The 12,057-nt window shown below is 43.3% G+C and overlaps 1 long non-coding RNA gene across 1 annotated transcript in view; it reads left to right on the plus strand.

The window, feature by feature from the left end:
* The first annotated feature begins 9,162 nt into the window (after positions 1–9,162).
* LOC135258753 (uncharacterized) overlaps positions 9,163–12,057 on the plus strand; it is a 43,764-nt gene continuing 40,869 nt past the window's right edge. Inside the window, exon 1 of the long non-coding RNA XR_010331086.1 lies at positions 9,163–9,388. This is a non-coding gene — a long non-coding RNA (uncharacterized LOC135258753). The remainder of the gene's footprint in view (positions 9,389–12,057) is intronic.

A 12,057-nucleotide genomic window follows, 5' to 3' on the forward strand; every position in this document is an offset into this window, starting at 1 on the left:
TGACACCTGACTGACCAGCAGGCTCCATCAACCTCTATCCAAGGGATGACAGAACTGCATGTGAGAAAACTGCCCTAGATCTACAGGTGTCTGTATTATTATAAATAGTTCTTTGCACCTATTAAAAAAACGATGATTTCAATTACACAGGATCTATGAGGTCCTTCCTATATTCACCAGGCGTCCAGCTCGGACATTTTGATGGGGAAACGTGTTTCCAGCTGTCGTCTGAATGATTCTTAACATGGCGGAATTGAGCCTCTGCTGTTTCCATGGGAATACCCATATGGGTATGGCTGGGGCTAGGCTGGAATAGCAGGGGTAGCTGTTTCCATGGGAATACCCATATTGGTATGGCTGGGGCTAGGCTGGAATAGCAGGGGTAGGAACTGCTGGGAACTGGCCCTCACATTCTTTAAATTAGCATATGCTAATCAGGCGGCGCGTGAAGCGGCTCGTGTCACTGGGGAAGCAACCTGCTGACTGACAGCTGAACATCCAGGGGGATTCTGATAGGAGCCAAGCAGGGGGTTAATTAAAGGTGACACAGCATGGGGGTATAAGCGAGCGGGGTGGGGGCGGTTGGGGTAGGGGGTGGGGGGTGGGAGTGGGAGTGGGGGGGGGGCGGGACAGTCCGGTGCAATAATCAGAGCAGCTTCCTGAACAATGGAGGAAATTGTCAGTTGCGGAAAGCCACAGACACGGCGGGTGCGGTTTCTGAATGGAAATAAGATTCCTTGTGTGCTTCTGAAGCGCAAGAAGTCGAGCCTCGTTAAAGTGCTCCTGTTCCCCTGCAGAGCTCCTTCACCTCCCCCGAGAAGCTGAATGTGGAAACATTTTTCTTTCCCACCGATGCCTGAAGGTCAGCTGTTGATAAAACAACCTGCCTACATATGCTCTGTTAATTCCAGGGCCTACACCTCCCACAACCCCCCACGCCCAGTGCGCTGGCAGCCATTTTAATAATAGTGAGAATATACCACAGCAACAGGAGGCCCTGTGAGTTGTTTAATTTGATTACGTAAGAAAATCACAGTTTTGTACATGGTTTCATGTGCTTCCAGCGAGCCATAGTGCTAACAACACACCTGTACCTGGATTCATGCAAGTGAGGTTTTTCACTTGGAGATGGCAGATATCATACAGGTATGAAGTGGCAGCAAAGGCACCATATGGATCATTTGGTTATATGTTATATAAACGCTTCCTGCTGCAGAGGCTGACATCATTTGTTAAAAAGTATTTTTTAATCTTCACGTCACTGAATCGACACGCCAGGGTTTCTGTCTCCTCCCTACAAAGTCAGCTCGGCGGGAAAAAGCGGCGGCCATCTTGAGAGTGTCCTGCCCCCAGCGTGGTGCTGCTTTTTCACGGGATTAATGAGCCGCAGAATCGACGCCTCAATGGGGCCTCGATGGCTTTTCCGAGTTTCCTCCAAATAGTGCCTTATGATGAAGACCCTCCTCCTTAACCATGCTGGGTGTACCGCACCTAACCAGCTGTAATTATGTTAGGTTCGATTTAACACAGCTTGCGCTGCTCTGTGTGAAGGGGAACACAAATTAAAGGTGTGGGTCCACTCCTAGTTACAGAGATCAGCGGGGCTTTGCGTCACGGACGCCTGGGATCAATCTCCAGTGCTCTCTAAGGCCTATTACGGGTTCCAGAAACACTCAAAGTCAGAACCTGATGTTGAAACCTGGCTCCGGAACAGGAGGGGAGACGCCACGAAACGAAAAAGATTCAGATCTCAAGACGACTCGGTAAAAGAAGTGACCGTACTGTACGTCGCTTTGGATGAAAGCGTCTGCCGAAGAAACGCAATGCGATGCATAGCGATGAACAGAAAGGGGTATGAAGCCGGCCGTGTGGACGTCAGCAATCAGCCAAGTAGCTGAGCCTATACGCAGAGCAAAATTACAGGCCTGATTTATGACCACGTCTGCTATGTCACTATGTCAGCGTTTGTTTTACAGCGGTAGAGTAGGTATATATGTATGTATATTGAAATAATTTTTCCTGCGTAGATTTTAATTATTTTTCTTAAGGAATGAGAATAGCTCGGGTGCAGGCCCATAACGGGACCAGGCTGTGACTGAACTCCAGCTGACGGTGCCGGCCGAGGTCTCCTCAACCGAAAAATAAATCGGCACATTTTATTTAAACCTCGGCCAAAAATTCATGTCAGATCGGCAATTCATTCTAAATGTATGGCAAAATTACTTTTTAATAAACCTGTCCATCAGATAATTTCTTGAGACTTTTTTGGAGTCTGAAACTAGCCTTTCCAGTTCACATTAATTTTCAGTCTCCCTCATTTTGAATGATATATTTTGTCCCCTGTCTGGGAGCTTTGAGGCTGCAGATGGGGAATTTCTGTCTGAGTGGCTTTACTTTTCATTTTCATTTTCTGATTCATTATATTCGACAGCCAGCCTTTTCTCTCGGTTAAAAGAAACTTTTCTTCAGCCACCATGTTGATGAACAAAAACCTATTTTACATGATTCTGTTTCCTGAAAAAAAAGGGCCCAGGATATTTGGCACATGCCCCAGGAGATGCTTTAGGTCGCGCAAAGCACCTGCATTCTGCCATATATTTAAAAATTTCGAACCTGCTCTGACAACGTATCAGTGCTCTATGAGCCACAGGGTAGCAGTGAGATCGTGGACCAATGGCACGACCGAGCCACCAGGGTCGGCATGTTCACCGTTCACGCCGCTAAGTCTGAGCGTGTAGAAGCAGATGGGGAAGCTTATTTTGCACTGCCCTGAAACGAATGGATGCCGCTCCATACCCTGGGCGCTCTGAAGCGATATTATTAGCGGCACCAGGCCCCAGTGTTTTGGGCCTTCTGGAACGTTTTACCGGCCCAAATTCAGAGTGGAACCTGACAGGTCCACCCCAGGGAGTGCTAAGGCTGTGTATCAGCTGCAGCCAGATATCTCCACTGCCGATGCTGAGGGATAGAATCAGAGAAAGGAGCGGCTAACTGGCTAAATAGGCATCACGGGTGTATATATATATATTTGTTTATTGATGCAAATAATAGTTGGCTGGTGACCAGCAAATACCTGTTAGCTTCTATGCACCTACAGCTAGTGAGGACACCGCAACCAACAGGGAGACCTGGAGAAATATAGTCTGTAAAGGAGCTGCACTCTATGACAACGACCTCCGCTGTGCTGCACAGGACAAGCGCAGACTCAGAAAAGGAGAAATCTTCCACCAAAAAGGCCCCGACTACACGCACAAAAACTACCACTCACCCCTGCCCACACTGCACCGAAATATGTGGTTCCAGGATCGGCTTCGTCGCCCACCTGAAGACCCACAAGGACCCTGCAGGAGGACAGTCACACTCGACCCCGAGTGATCGCCGATGATGGCAGCTGGTGAGTGCCGTGGCAGTTCAGCCCTATTACAGAGATGTCAAAGGCTCTCGCACACTGAATCTGCGGCACAGAAAAACGCACTGGGGGACGCTTGTCTCTGGGAACGCCCCCTGTCAGATGGTGTTTAGGAGACGAACGACGTCCGGGCTTCTGAACAGCGTGGACGGCGCTGCTGGGTCCGCTTCCGCCGTGAACGGAAATTGAGCTGGGATCAGGGCCCGGCCCGGCAGGATAACGCGGGCTTAGCGGCGCTGACAGGACACCAATCCCGCCGCCGCCCGGGACGTCTGTAATGGCGCTGCGCACGTCCCGTAGGTCCCGCTGCTGGAACGCACGTCCCCCTGATATGCATTTAAAACAAAATATCTGCTTTCTCTGAAGTGGGGGGGACACTGATCAGCTTTAACTCTTTCAAGAGCAGGTCTTCTGGAATGTAGAACAGGCTAGATAGTATCTAGCACTGTGCCACAAGTTTCTGCCTCTGCTACGTGACCTGGCCATTCCACGCAGCCACTGCTCTCTGCGTGAGGAAATGCTTCCTGATGTCTGTGCGGAACTTCGAATGAATTTGACATCACGTGCTCAGGAAGTGAGCATGTGCTTGCCTGCACTCGACTGAACAGATAGCTGAGGGTCCAGGTTTTGGCACTGCTATACGATTGGCTATTCCAAGAAACTAGGGGGGAAAGTAAAAATAAATGCTAATTAAAAGCCTAAAATCACATACACAATTCAGACAGATGATGTGGTTAAACTGATTGCTTGGTAATAACAGTATTGCAACAGATTTACATCCAATAGCATCTACACTTGGCCAGAAAGACAGAGGAGTTGCACATATTCACATCTAACAGGTTACATCACCACTGCTGCCACCACCACCATCACACAGCTGACCGAACAGGGGGGAGAAAAGGCTGCTTGAAACAATTATAAGAACCTGGGCAAATGGCTGCTAAAAACAAAATGGAAACTGTGGTGTGGGGATGGCTGGTTTAAGCAGCCACACCTGCCTGGGTCAAGCTAATTAGACCTGGCCAATTGGATAATTGGTTAATAATTAGATAATTGACCAGGCTAATTGGACCCAGGAACAGGAGTGGCTGCACCTGTGCGTAGTGAGGTAATCACTGCGCACAGGTTAAATCTGCCATCCCCACCCACACAGGGGAGCCTCTCTGTCATGACAGTGTGTTAACATCTGCTCCTCGGCTATAACATCTTGCCGACCCTTGCAAATAAACGTGGACTGTTTTAACATCTTCTCCCTGTGTCTCTGTGCTGGAGGGCCCCAAGAAAAGCCACTTCGGTGGCCTGTGGCAGGCGTGTTTGCCACAGAAACCAACTCACAAATGGATGCGAACACAACAAGCACATTATGTTTGAAAATTCAGAGGATTCAGATTAAGATTCAGATTTACCAGTGCTGCCCATATACAGTTCTACTTTAATTTTCTGCAGCTTAAACTTGGAATGATCTTTGACTGAAAGGGAATAGACGCAGTCTGAGACTCAACGACCAATCATAAAAAGCAGGTAATGAACCTTAATGTGAATTCACATGCTGCAATGTGACTGCAATTGGTGTAACCATAACAACTGTGTGTAGCACCAAACAAATTGTGTTTGCTGCAATAACTGCGCTCATCGAACAGGTTTTACTGGACGTTATTTACCATCATTTCATCCCAGATGTCTGATTATTGGCGATCACAATGGATCAATCATGCCGCTGATGTGAATTACCTTGCAGAGTTTAAAGTCTACATGCTATAATTAATTCAAAATTTATTTCATTTCCAGAAAAGCAGCAACCACAGCGGGCCTCTTAGCCAGCTAACATCTTAGTCACTGTTGTTAATTTGTTTGTCTCATAAAATATACACTCCTGTGAAGTGTTCATGGGACCATCAAACCTACTGATGAAAATGCTATGAAAATGTAATGCCTTGAAGACTACAGATTACATATATTAGGCAGATGCTTTTATCCAAAGCGACGTACAATAAGTGCACAACGAAGGTCATTGGGAAATTAGTCATTACAGCAAGATCTGACTGTTCTTTTACCAGCACTTCATGTCTATTTCAAAATGTCTTTTTCTTAACTCCTGCTCGTTACCTCCAGGAATCCCATTACGTGAAGACCCAATGGTGGCCTTCATTTCTGCAGACGAGTGAGAGATGGAGAATGTATAAATAAAAAAGTGGTGAAATTAAGAAGAGGAGAGATTATATCCAGATCTAGTAATAATAATAATAATAATAATAATAATAAATGGTAAATGGACTTTTTTATCCAAAGCGCTTTACAATTGATGCCTCTCATTCGCCAGAGCAGTTAGGGGTTAGGTGTCTTGCTCAAGGACACTTTGACACGCCCAGGGCGGGGTTTGAACCGGCAACCCTCCGACTGCCAGACAATCGGTCTTACCTCCTGAGCTATGTCGCCCCTAATAATAATAATAATAATAATAATAATAATAATAATAATAATAATATTCATAATAATAATAATAATAATAATAATAATAAAAACTTTATTTATGTAGTACTTTCAAAACATGGCACTCAAAGTACTTTCCAAAACTATTGAGAAAAGAGAATTAAACCAAAATGAAATAAGTAACACAAGCAGGTAAAATTTGTTCAACAAAACATAGACAGCATTGAAAAGGATCATACAAAAATAATAAAATACACAATAAAAATAATTTGTCCATGAAGGCTTCATGTCTGTTTAAAAATGATTTTTTTAAAGTGCTAGTTTCCTCTATCTAGGAGCAGTTAAAGCATTTAAATTTTTCAGGCCCCAAACTTTAAGCGATCGGAACTCACGCAGGAAATCACACCAGTACTGTATGTTGCTCCAATTACTGACATTAAGGTAGAGGACATACATAGCTTGCTCTCCCACAAGAAGAACAGGGTTGTGTAAAACACAATGGTACTGATGGAATATTGTCTCCAAGTAAAAGTCTCAGGATCCACTCAACTGACAAGACAACAAAACATTTTGATTTTGTGGAGGTTCCTGCCGTTGCCAATTAAAAGCTGATTTGGTTAACGGAACAAATTTGCATTTCACATGAATGTTACATGTGCTTGTTTCATTCTTGTTTTGAGAGCAAAAGTTATTACAGCTATTTTTGGTTCAGCATTTGTTATACAAACACGGTTAAAGAAATTTTTTTTAGCCTTTGCTAATGCTTATTTGGAAACAATGAATAAATGTTACCAGGATTCTGGTGAAAACCCGAATGAATAAAAAACATATTACAATGTTGTCCAATGCATATATTTTGAGATGTTATGCAAACAACATGACATTAAATTCTCATTTTCTCCCATCTCTGTAGGCTGCAAGTGATCATGTCATTCTGTTATCATTATTCCATTACCACAGGATACTTTTGTTAATGAGCATATACTTAACTGATAATTAAGTGTAATTTAAAAGCACTAATACTTTTTTTGTCAAATACTAGGTGTCATATTATTGCTTAGACCCCAAGCCATCAATAAATAACTTAAAAAGTATAGATTTTTTTTGTTTGCTGGGAAAACAGTCTACATGAAATCCCCTTGTCTGTTTCTGAGTCATTCTGTTAACTGAGCTATATATTTTCTTACCAAAAAGTGTTTTTGAATAAAAGATTTAAGCTCAGGAGTAATGATATACATATATATATCCAGTATTTGCCTATATACATTTATCTCTATGGGTTTCTTGACACTGCGGTCAAAATCCTGGTTCTACAAATGTTTGAAAGTTTAAACTGTGCTTCAGCATAAGTCCATTACTGTGGAACTGGCCTCATGTGAGCGCTGCTGTGTGAAAGGACTGCAGTGGGCATATTGGCTGTATGGTTGGTGGTGGTGGTGGTTCTGGTGTTGCCGGGGGAGAGGAATGACTGTGCCTGATGGGTCGGGCGGAAAGGTAGAATGCTCTAATCAGTTGGCTCCTTTGGTAAGTTAATGTGTACTGTCAGCGTGACCTTCAGACGCACAAAATGCCCAAGGACATGAATTTCTTCTAGAACAGAATGCCGAACAATCAGTCTCCCCCTGGATGACCCCTGGCTGGCCTCTATCGGAAGGTGGTTTGCAGGATTTTTTTTGCCTTTGCCAGTCAGAGCCGGGGAGCGCTAGCTTCATTAGCCTGCTGGACATGCGCAAGCAGGCCCGGGGGCCCGGAGGCCCGGCGGCGGTAGTGAGAGACTACGAGACGGCGGGAGGAAGTGCGCGCGGATCATTGAGAAAGCGCCCACGCGATCGATCCTGCTTGATTAATGCCAGCATTAGGATTCACACGCGCGCCCCTCACATCCTTCCCCTTCCCCCTGTGATTTATAATAATGGTTCCACCTCCCTGCGTGACATAAAACAGGACAGTGGTAAAAAATAGCTGCGTTTTTTTTGTCTCAGCCTGTACAGGCAGATGGCTTTCTTTGCTCTGGTGTAGTGTTACAGTGCCCTCCGAAAGTATGGGAATGGCAGAGTGAAATGCGTTATTTTGGCTACATACTTAAGACGTGGGTTTCAGGTCGAAAGGTGAACATGAGACAAAGGTACAGACAATCACGCTTTAATGTTGTGGAATGTACACATGTATGTGTTTCACCATTTTACAGAAACAGCTGTTTTTGTGTTGAGTCATTTTGGTTTCACCATGTTGACATTACCCCCCCCCCCCCCCCCCCCCCCCCCACACTTGATTCACTTGTTTCAGGTTTGGGCATGTATGGCTGCCACAGGTCCTGGCTCACCTGTCTTCATTGATGACGTAACTGCTGATAGCAGCAGCACCAGAATGAATTCTGAGATGCACAGACACATCTGCTCAAGTTACAGCAAACACCTCCAAGCTCATTGGACTGCGCTTCATCCTACAGCAAGACTATGATCCCAAAAATACTGGAAAAGCAGCAAAGGAGTTTCTTAAAGACAATAATGGGAAAATTAGCATTAAGGAGCAGGTGTACGTAATAAAGTGGCAACTGAGTGTATTATGTGGACAAGGAAACCTGAACGTGGAAAGATATAACGCATTCTGCACTTCCGCATATTTGACATGCATTTATTTGTGACTGTTTATTCAACATTAGCACACTTTTGTTTCAGTTGGTTTTGCATGATTTCCATTAATTTATCATTACTTGATAATTAAGATATTCATTTTTAAGTGACCATTTCATTTAATCATATAAGTATGTAATGTACTAAAAAAAAATAATTTAAACATTGAGCGCGAAAAAGTAACTCTTCATTTTGTCTTTAAATATGCAATTAGCATTTTCAAACACCGTCTCGATGGAGTTAACAGCGTCCGCACATCTGAAGTGCCTGGTATGTTGTGACACATGTCAAGATGAATATCTGCAGACAGAGATCTAATGAAAGCTGATTTCATTTCTGAGTCCAGGAGGTACGACGTCTATTTTGAGCCGGTTTGCATTGATGCATTTCCTCCAGCATCAATTCATTATTCTGATGAATTATTCTGACTTGCAAACCCAGCTTAATCCAGAAAAACTGGTTTTACAGCAATATAAAACAGCAGAATTTGTCGACACAAAAAATTGTCGCTGAGTCTTCACAATGCAGTTTACTTCAAGTTGATGGCATGCATCAAACATTTTACAAAAACATGTCCAAGAACACATACTGGACCGTTTTACATACCATTAACATTAATTAGCCTGTTTCGTATTTTGATATCATTGACTTCTAGATGTAATTTGCGGTTTTCACACTGGGTGGTGTATTGAGAAAGGTGTATTCCTATTTTGGTGAGCTCACAGGAACAGGAAGTGAGGTGTTGCCGAAGCGAAGTTTAGCGAACAGTTTTTTTTTAACATCGCCGTCCTTGCTTGTGGATGTACCGCGCTACCGCGCTTGTGTTTGAAAGTTTACCGCACTGCCGATTGCATCGGACCGCTACAATATGAATGTACAGCCTGGATTTCAGCTGCAACTCTCTGCGGTGAGCACTGTAAGTAAATGGACACAGCATCCAATAACACGCGCTGTTTGGACACTGCTCATCTGCTTAGAACGGGAGTCCTAAATCTTATCCAGAAAGGGCCGGTGTGGGTGTAGGCTTTTGTTTCAACCAAGCAGTTACCAGAGGTGGGTAACCCGGCTTCAAAGAGTAAAAAGACTGACCATGTATTTGCGCCACCAACATGCACTAAACCAGCTGATTACAATAATTCGTTCTCCTACCATGTTGAAGAGTTATGCTAATTAGAATCAGCTGGTTTAGTGCATGGTGGTGGAGCAAATACATGGTCAGTCTTTTTACTCTTTGAAGCCGGGTTACCCACCTCTGGCAGTTACACGCCTGATTTTGCTAATCAACCACTAGAGCTAATGACCTTGTTCATTAGAATCAGGTGTGAAACTGCTTGGTTGCAACAAAAGCTTGCACCCACACCGGCCCTTTCTGGATAAGACTGAGGACCCTTAGCTCATTAGCACATTCACCAGAACATTTCACAGTCAGTGTTTTTCTCTGGTTTATTTGGAGGTATGAAGGTAATTTGCAAATACGTTTAAGCATAAGCGACACTGTTCACAGATGAGTTACATTAAGAATGGTGTCACAGTTATTTTTTTAAGGATCACTGTAAAACCAAAGTGCAAACCAACGACACCCAGGGTGCATGAAACACATTGCGCAGTGCACTTTGAGGTGCATTGTGCATGTATATTTGGATAGTATGGCAAATGGGTTTATTCTCAGATCTACAGATCTATCTGCCGTTCCTCAATGTGCCGATGAGATTTTTCTTTTGGAGCATGTGGCAATGGAACTGATCCCTTGTTCTATGTGCAGCGATATGCCCAATTGAGTCATGAGCAATCAAACTGACAGGACATCTCAGTGATGGACTAATAATTATGAGAGGGTACAGGGAACAGAAAGAACTGTTTAAAAAGACAGTTGGCTCTATCACATTCATGTGCCTGTCCTGCTCTTCTCAACAGATAAATTGTTAGCAAACTTGTTTGTGCAGCCATCTGAGTGCCATTGATTAACTGGCACATGGTGTTCAAAGACTGCTAACACTCATGACATGAGAATACAAAAGACAAATACTTCTCGCTTGTGTGAATCGGGTGATTGCCCCGGGGAACATGTCGCATAACACACCACTACTCGGCATGTGAACAAAGCCACAGAATCATCTGATAAAAATCTAAACACTCCAAAAAAAAAAAAAAACCTTTAAGGCGTGAGGTCACAAATGCGTGATTAGAATGTTCCTTAACCAAGCATTCTAATGCTGATGTCACAATCACTGCTGGTGACTGAAAGCAGTGGAGTTCTAGAACACTGGCTTAGAATTATGAAGAAAACAAAAATCCCTTCGAAGGGTTAAGAAACGTGCCATTTCACATTTGTTCTTTTCCATCCATCTGTATAATAGCTCTTATTTTTTAATGCACTTCACATCATGTACACCCTGGTTCTCATTGGTCCTCTGTAATGTGCTCGGTGAAGCACACAATTACTTTGAGGCTGCTGTGCATTGTCATGCTCATTTCAAACCACACTGTGAAAAGCCTTTCTTTAATTACAGAGTGCCTGGATATGCTCATATTCAGCCCAACTCTATTGGTCTGTAAACAAACTTGTCAGTCTCCACTCAGCCTGAAGTTGAATACATAAATATGTAAATAGCTGTGTTTGAAAATGCCATTTTGTATGTATTTTAAGCACTTGCATGAATACTGCCCCCAAACAAATGCATTATACTTTACATTTACATCAATTGGCATTTGGTGATTTGGCAAGTGCTTTGAATTATGACAAGGTGCACTACATGGCCAAAAATGTGCACACCGACATCAAACATCTTATCTAAAACGATGGGCATTAATATGGAGTTTGTCCACCCTTTGCTGCTATAACAGCCTCCACTCTTCAGGGAAGGCTTTATGTGGAAGCACAGAATCATCTAGAATGTCATTGCACGACGATTGCATGATTTTCCATTACTGCAACTGGGAGGCTTAGCCGAAACCATTAAAAAACAGCCCCAGACCAAAGGGTGTACAGTTACTTTTGGTCATATAGTGTAGCTTTTTATCCAAATATTACAATGTAATTCCTGTCCAAGCAATAAATAGTAAGATTTTTAAGACTACATGCAAGCCCTATGGTGCTATGCTAGCAAAAAAAGAAACTTATCCCTGAGCATCAGCTCCGTTCTCGTTATAAGGGTATTGTAGTTCAGTTTTCTGCTTGATGAACCTTAACTTTTATATTTTGATACTATTAGTTTGCCATCACTTTTATGTAGTTATATTATTTTCTGTATGTGAAGTGTATGTTCTTTATTACATTGTTTACAAATTTTAACATTATTTAGGTGGAGGCTTCAAATAAGCCCACTGGGTTTTCTGCCTCTCCCTGCACTGTGTATTATTTGTTATCTGTGTCATTTTTGTGTATTTTTTAAATTGTGCAAAAATAATAAAACTGAAACTAAAACTAAACCCTTAGCTGATATGTACCACCACAGGCTATCTGTTCCCAGTGCAATGCAGCAACATTTCAGTGAAAAATTGCCCCAATCTGTTCTGCCAGGAGATTAACCTTCTCAGGAGAATGAGACAGTGCAGGGCCAGTCACAGGCCAGACCACTCGTCTAA

This window comes from Anguilla rostrata, chromosome 7 (genome assembly GCF_018555375.3).
Source record: "Anguilla rostrata isolate EN2019 chromosome 7, ASM1855537v3, whole genome shotgun sequence".
In the NCBI taxonomy this organism is placed as follows: Eukaryota; Metazoa; Chordata; class Actinopteri; order Anguilliformes; family Anguillidae; genus Anguilla; species Anguilla rostrata.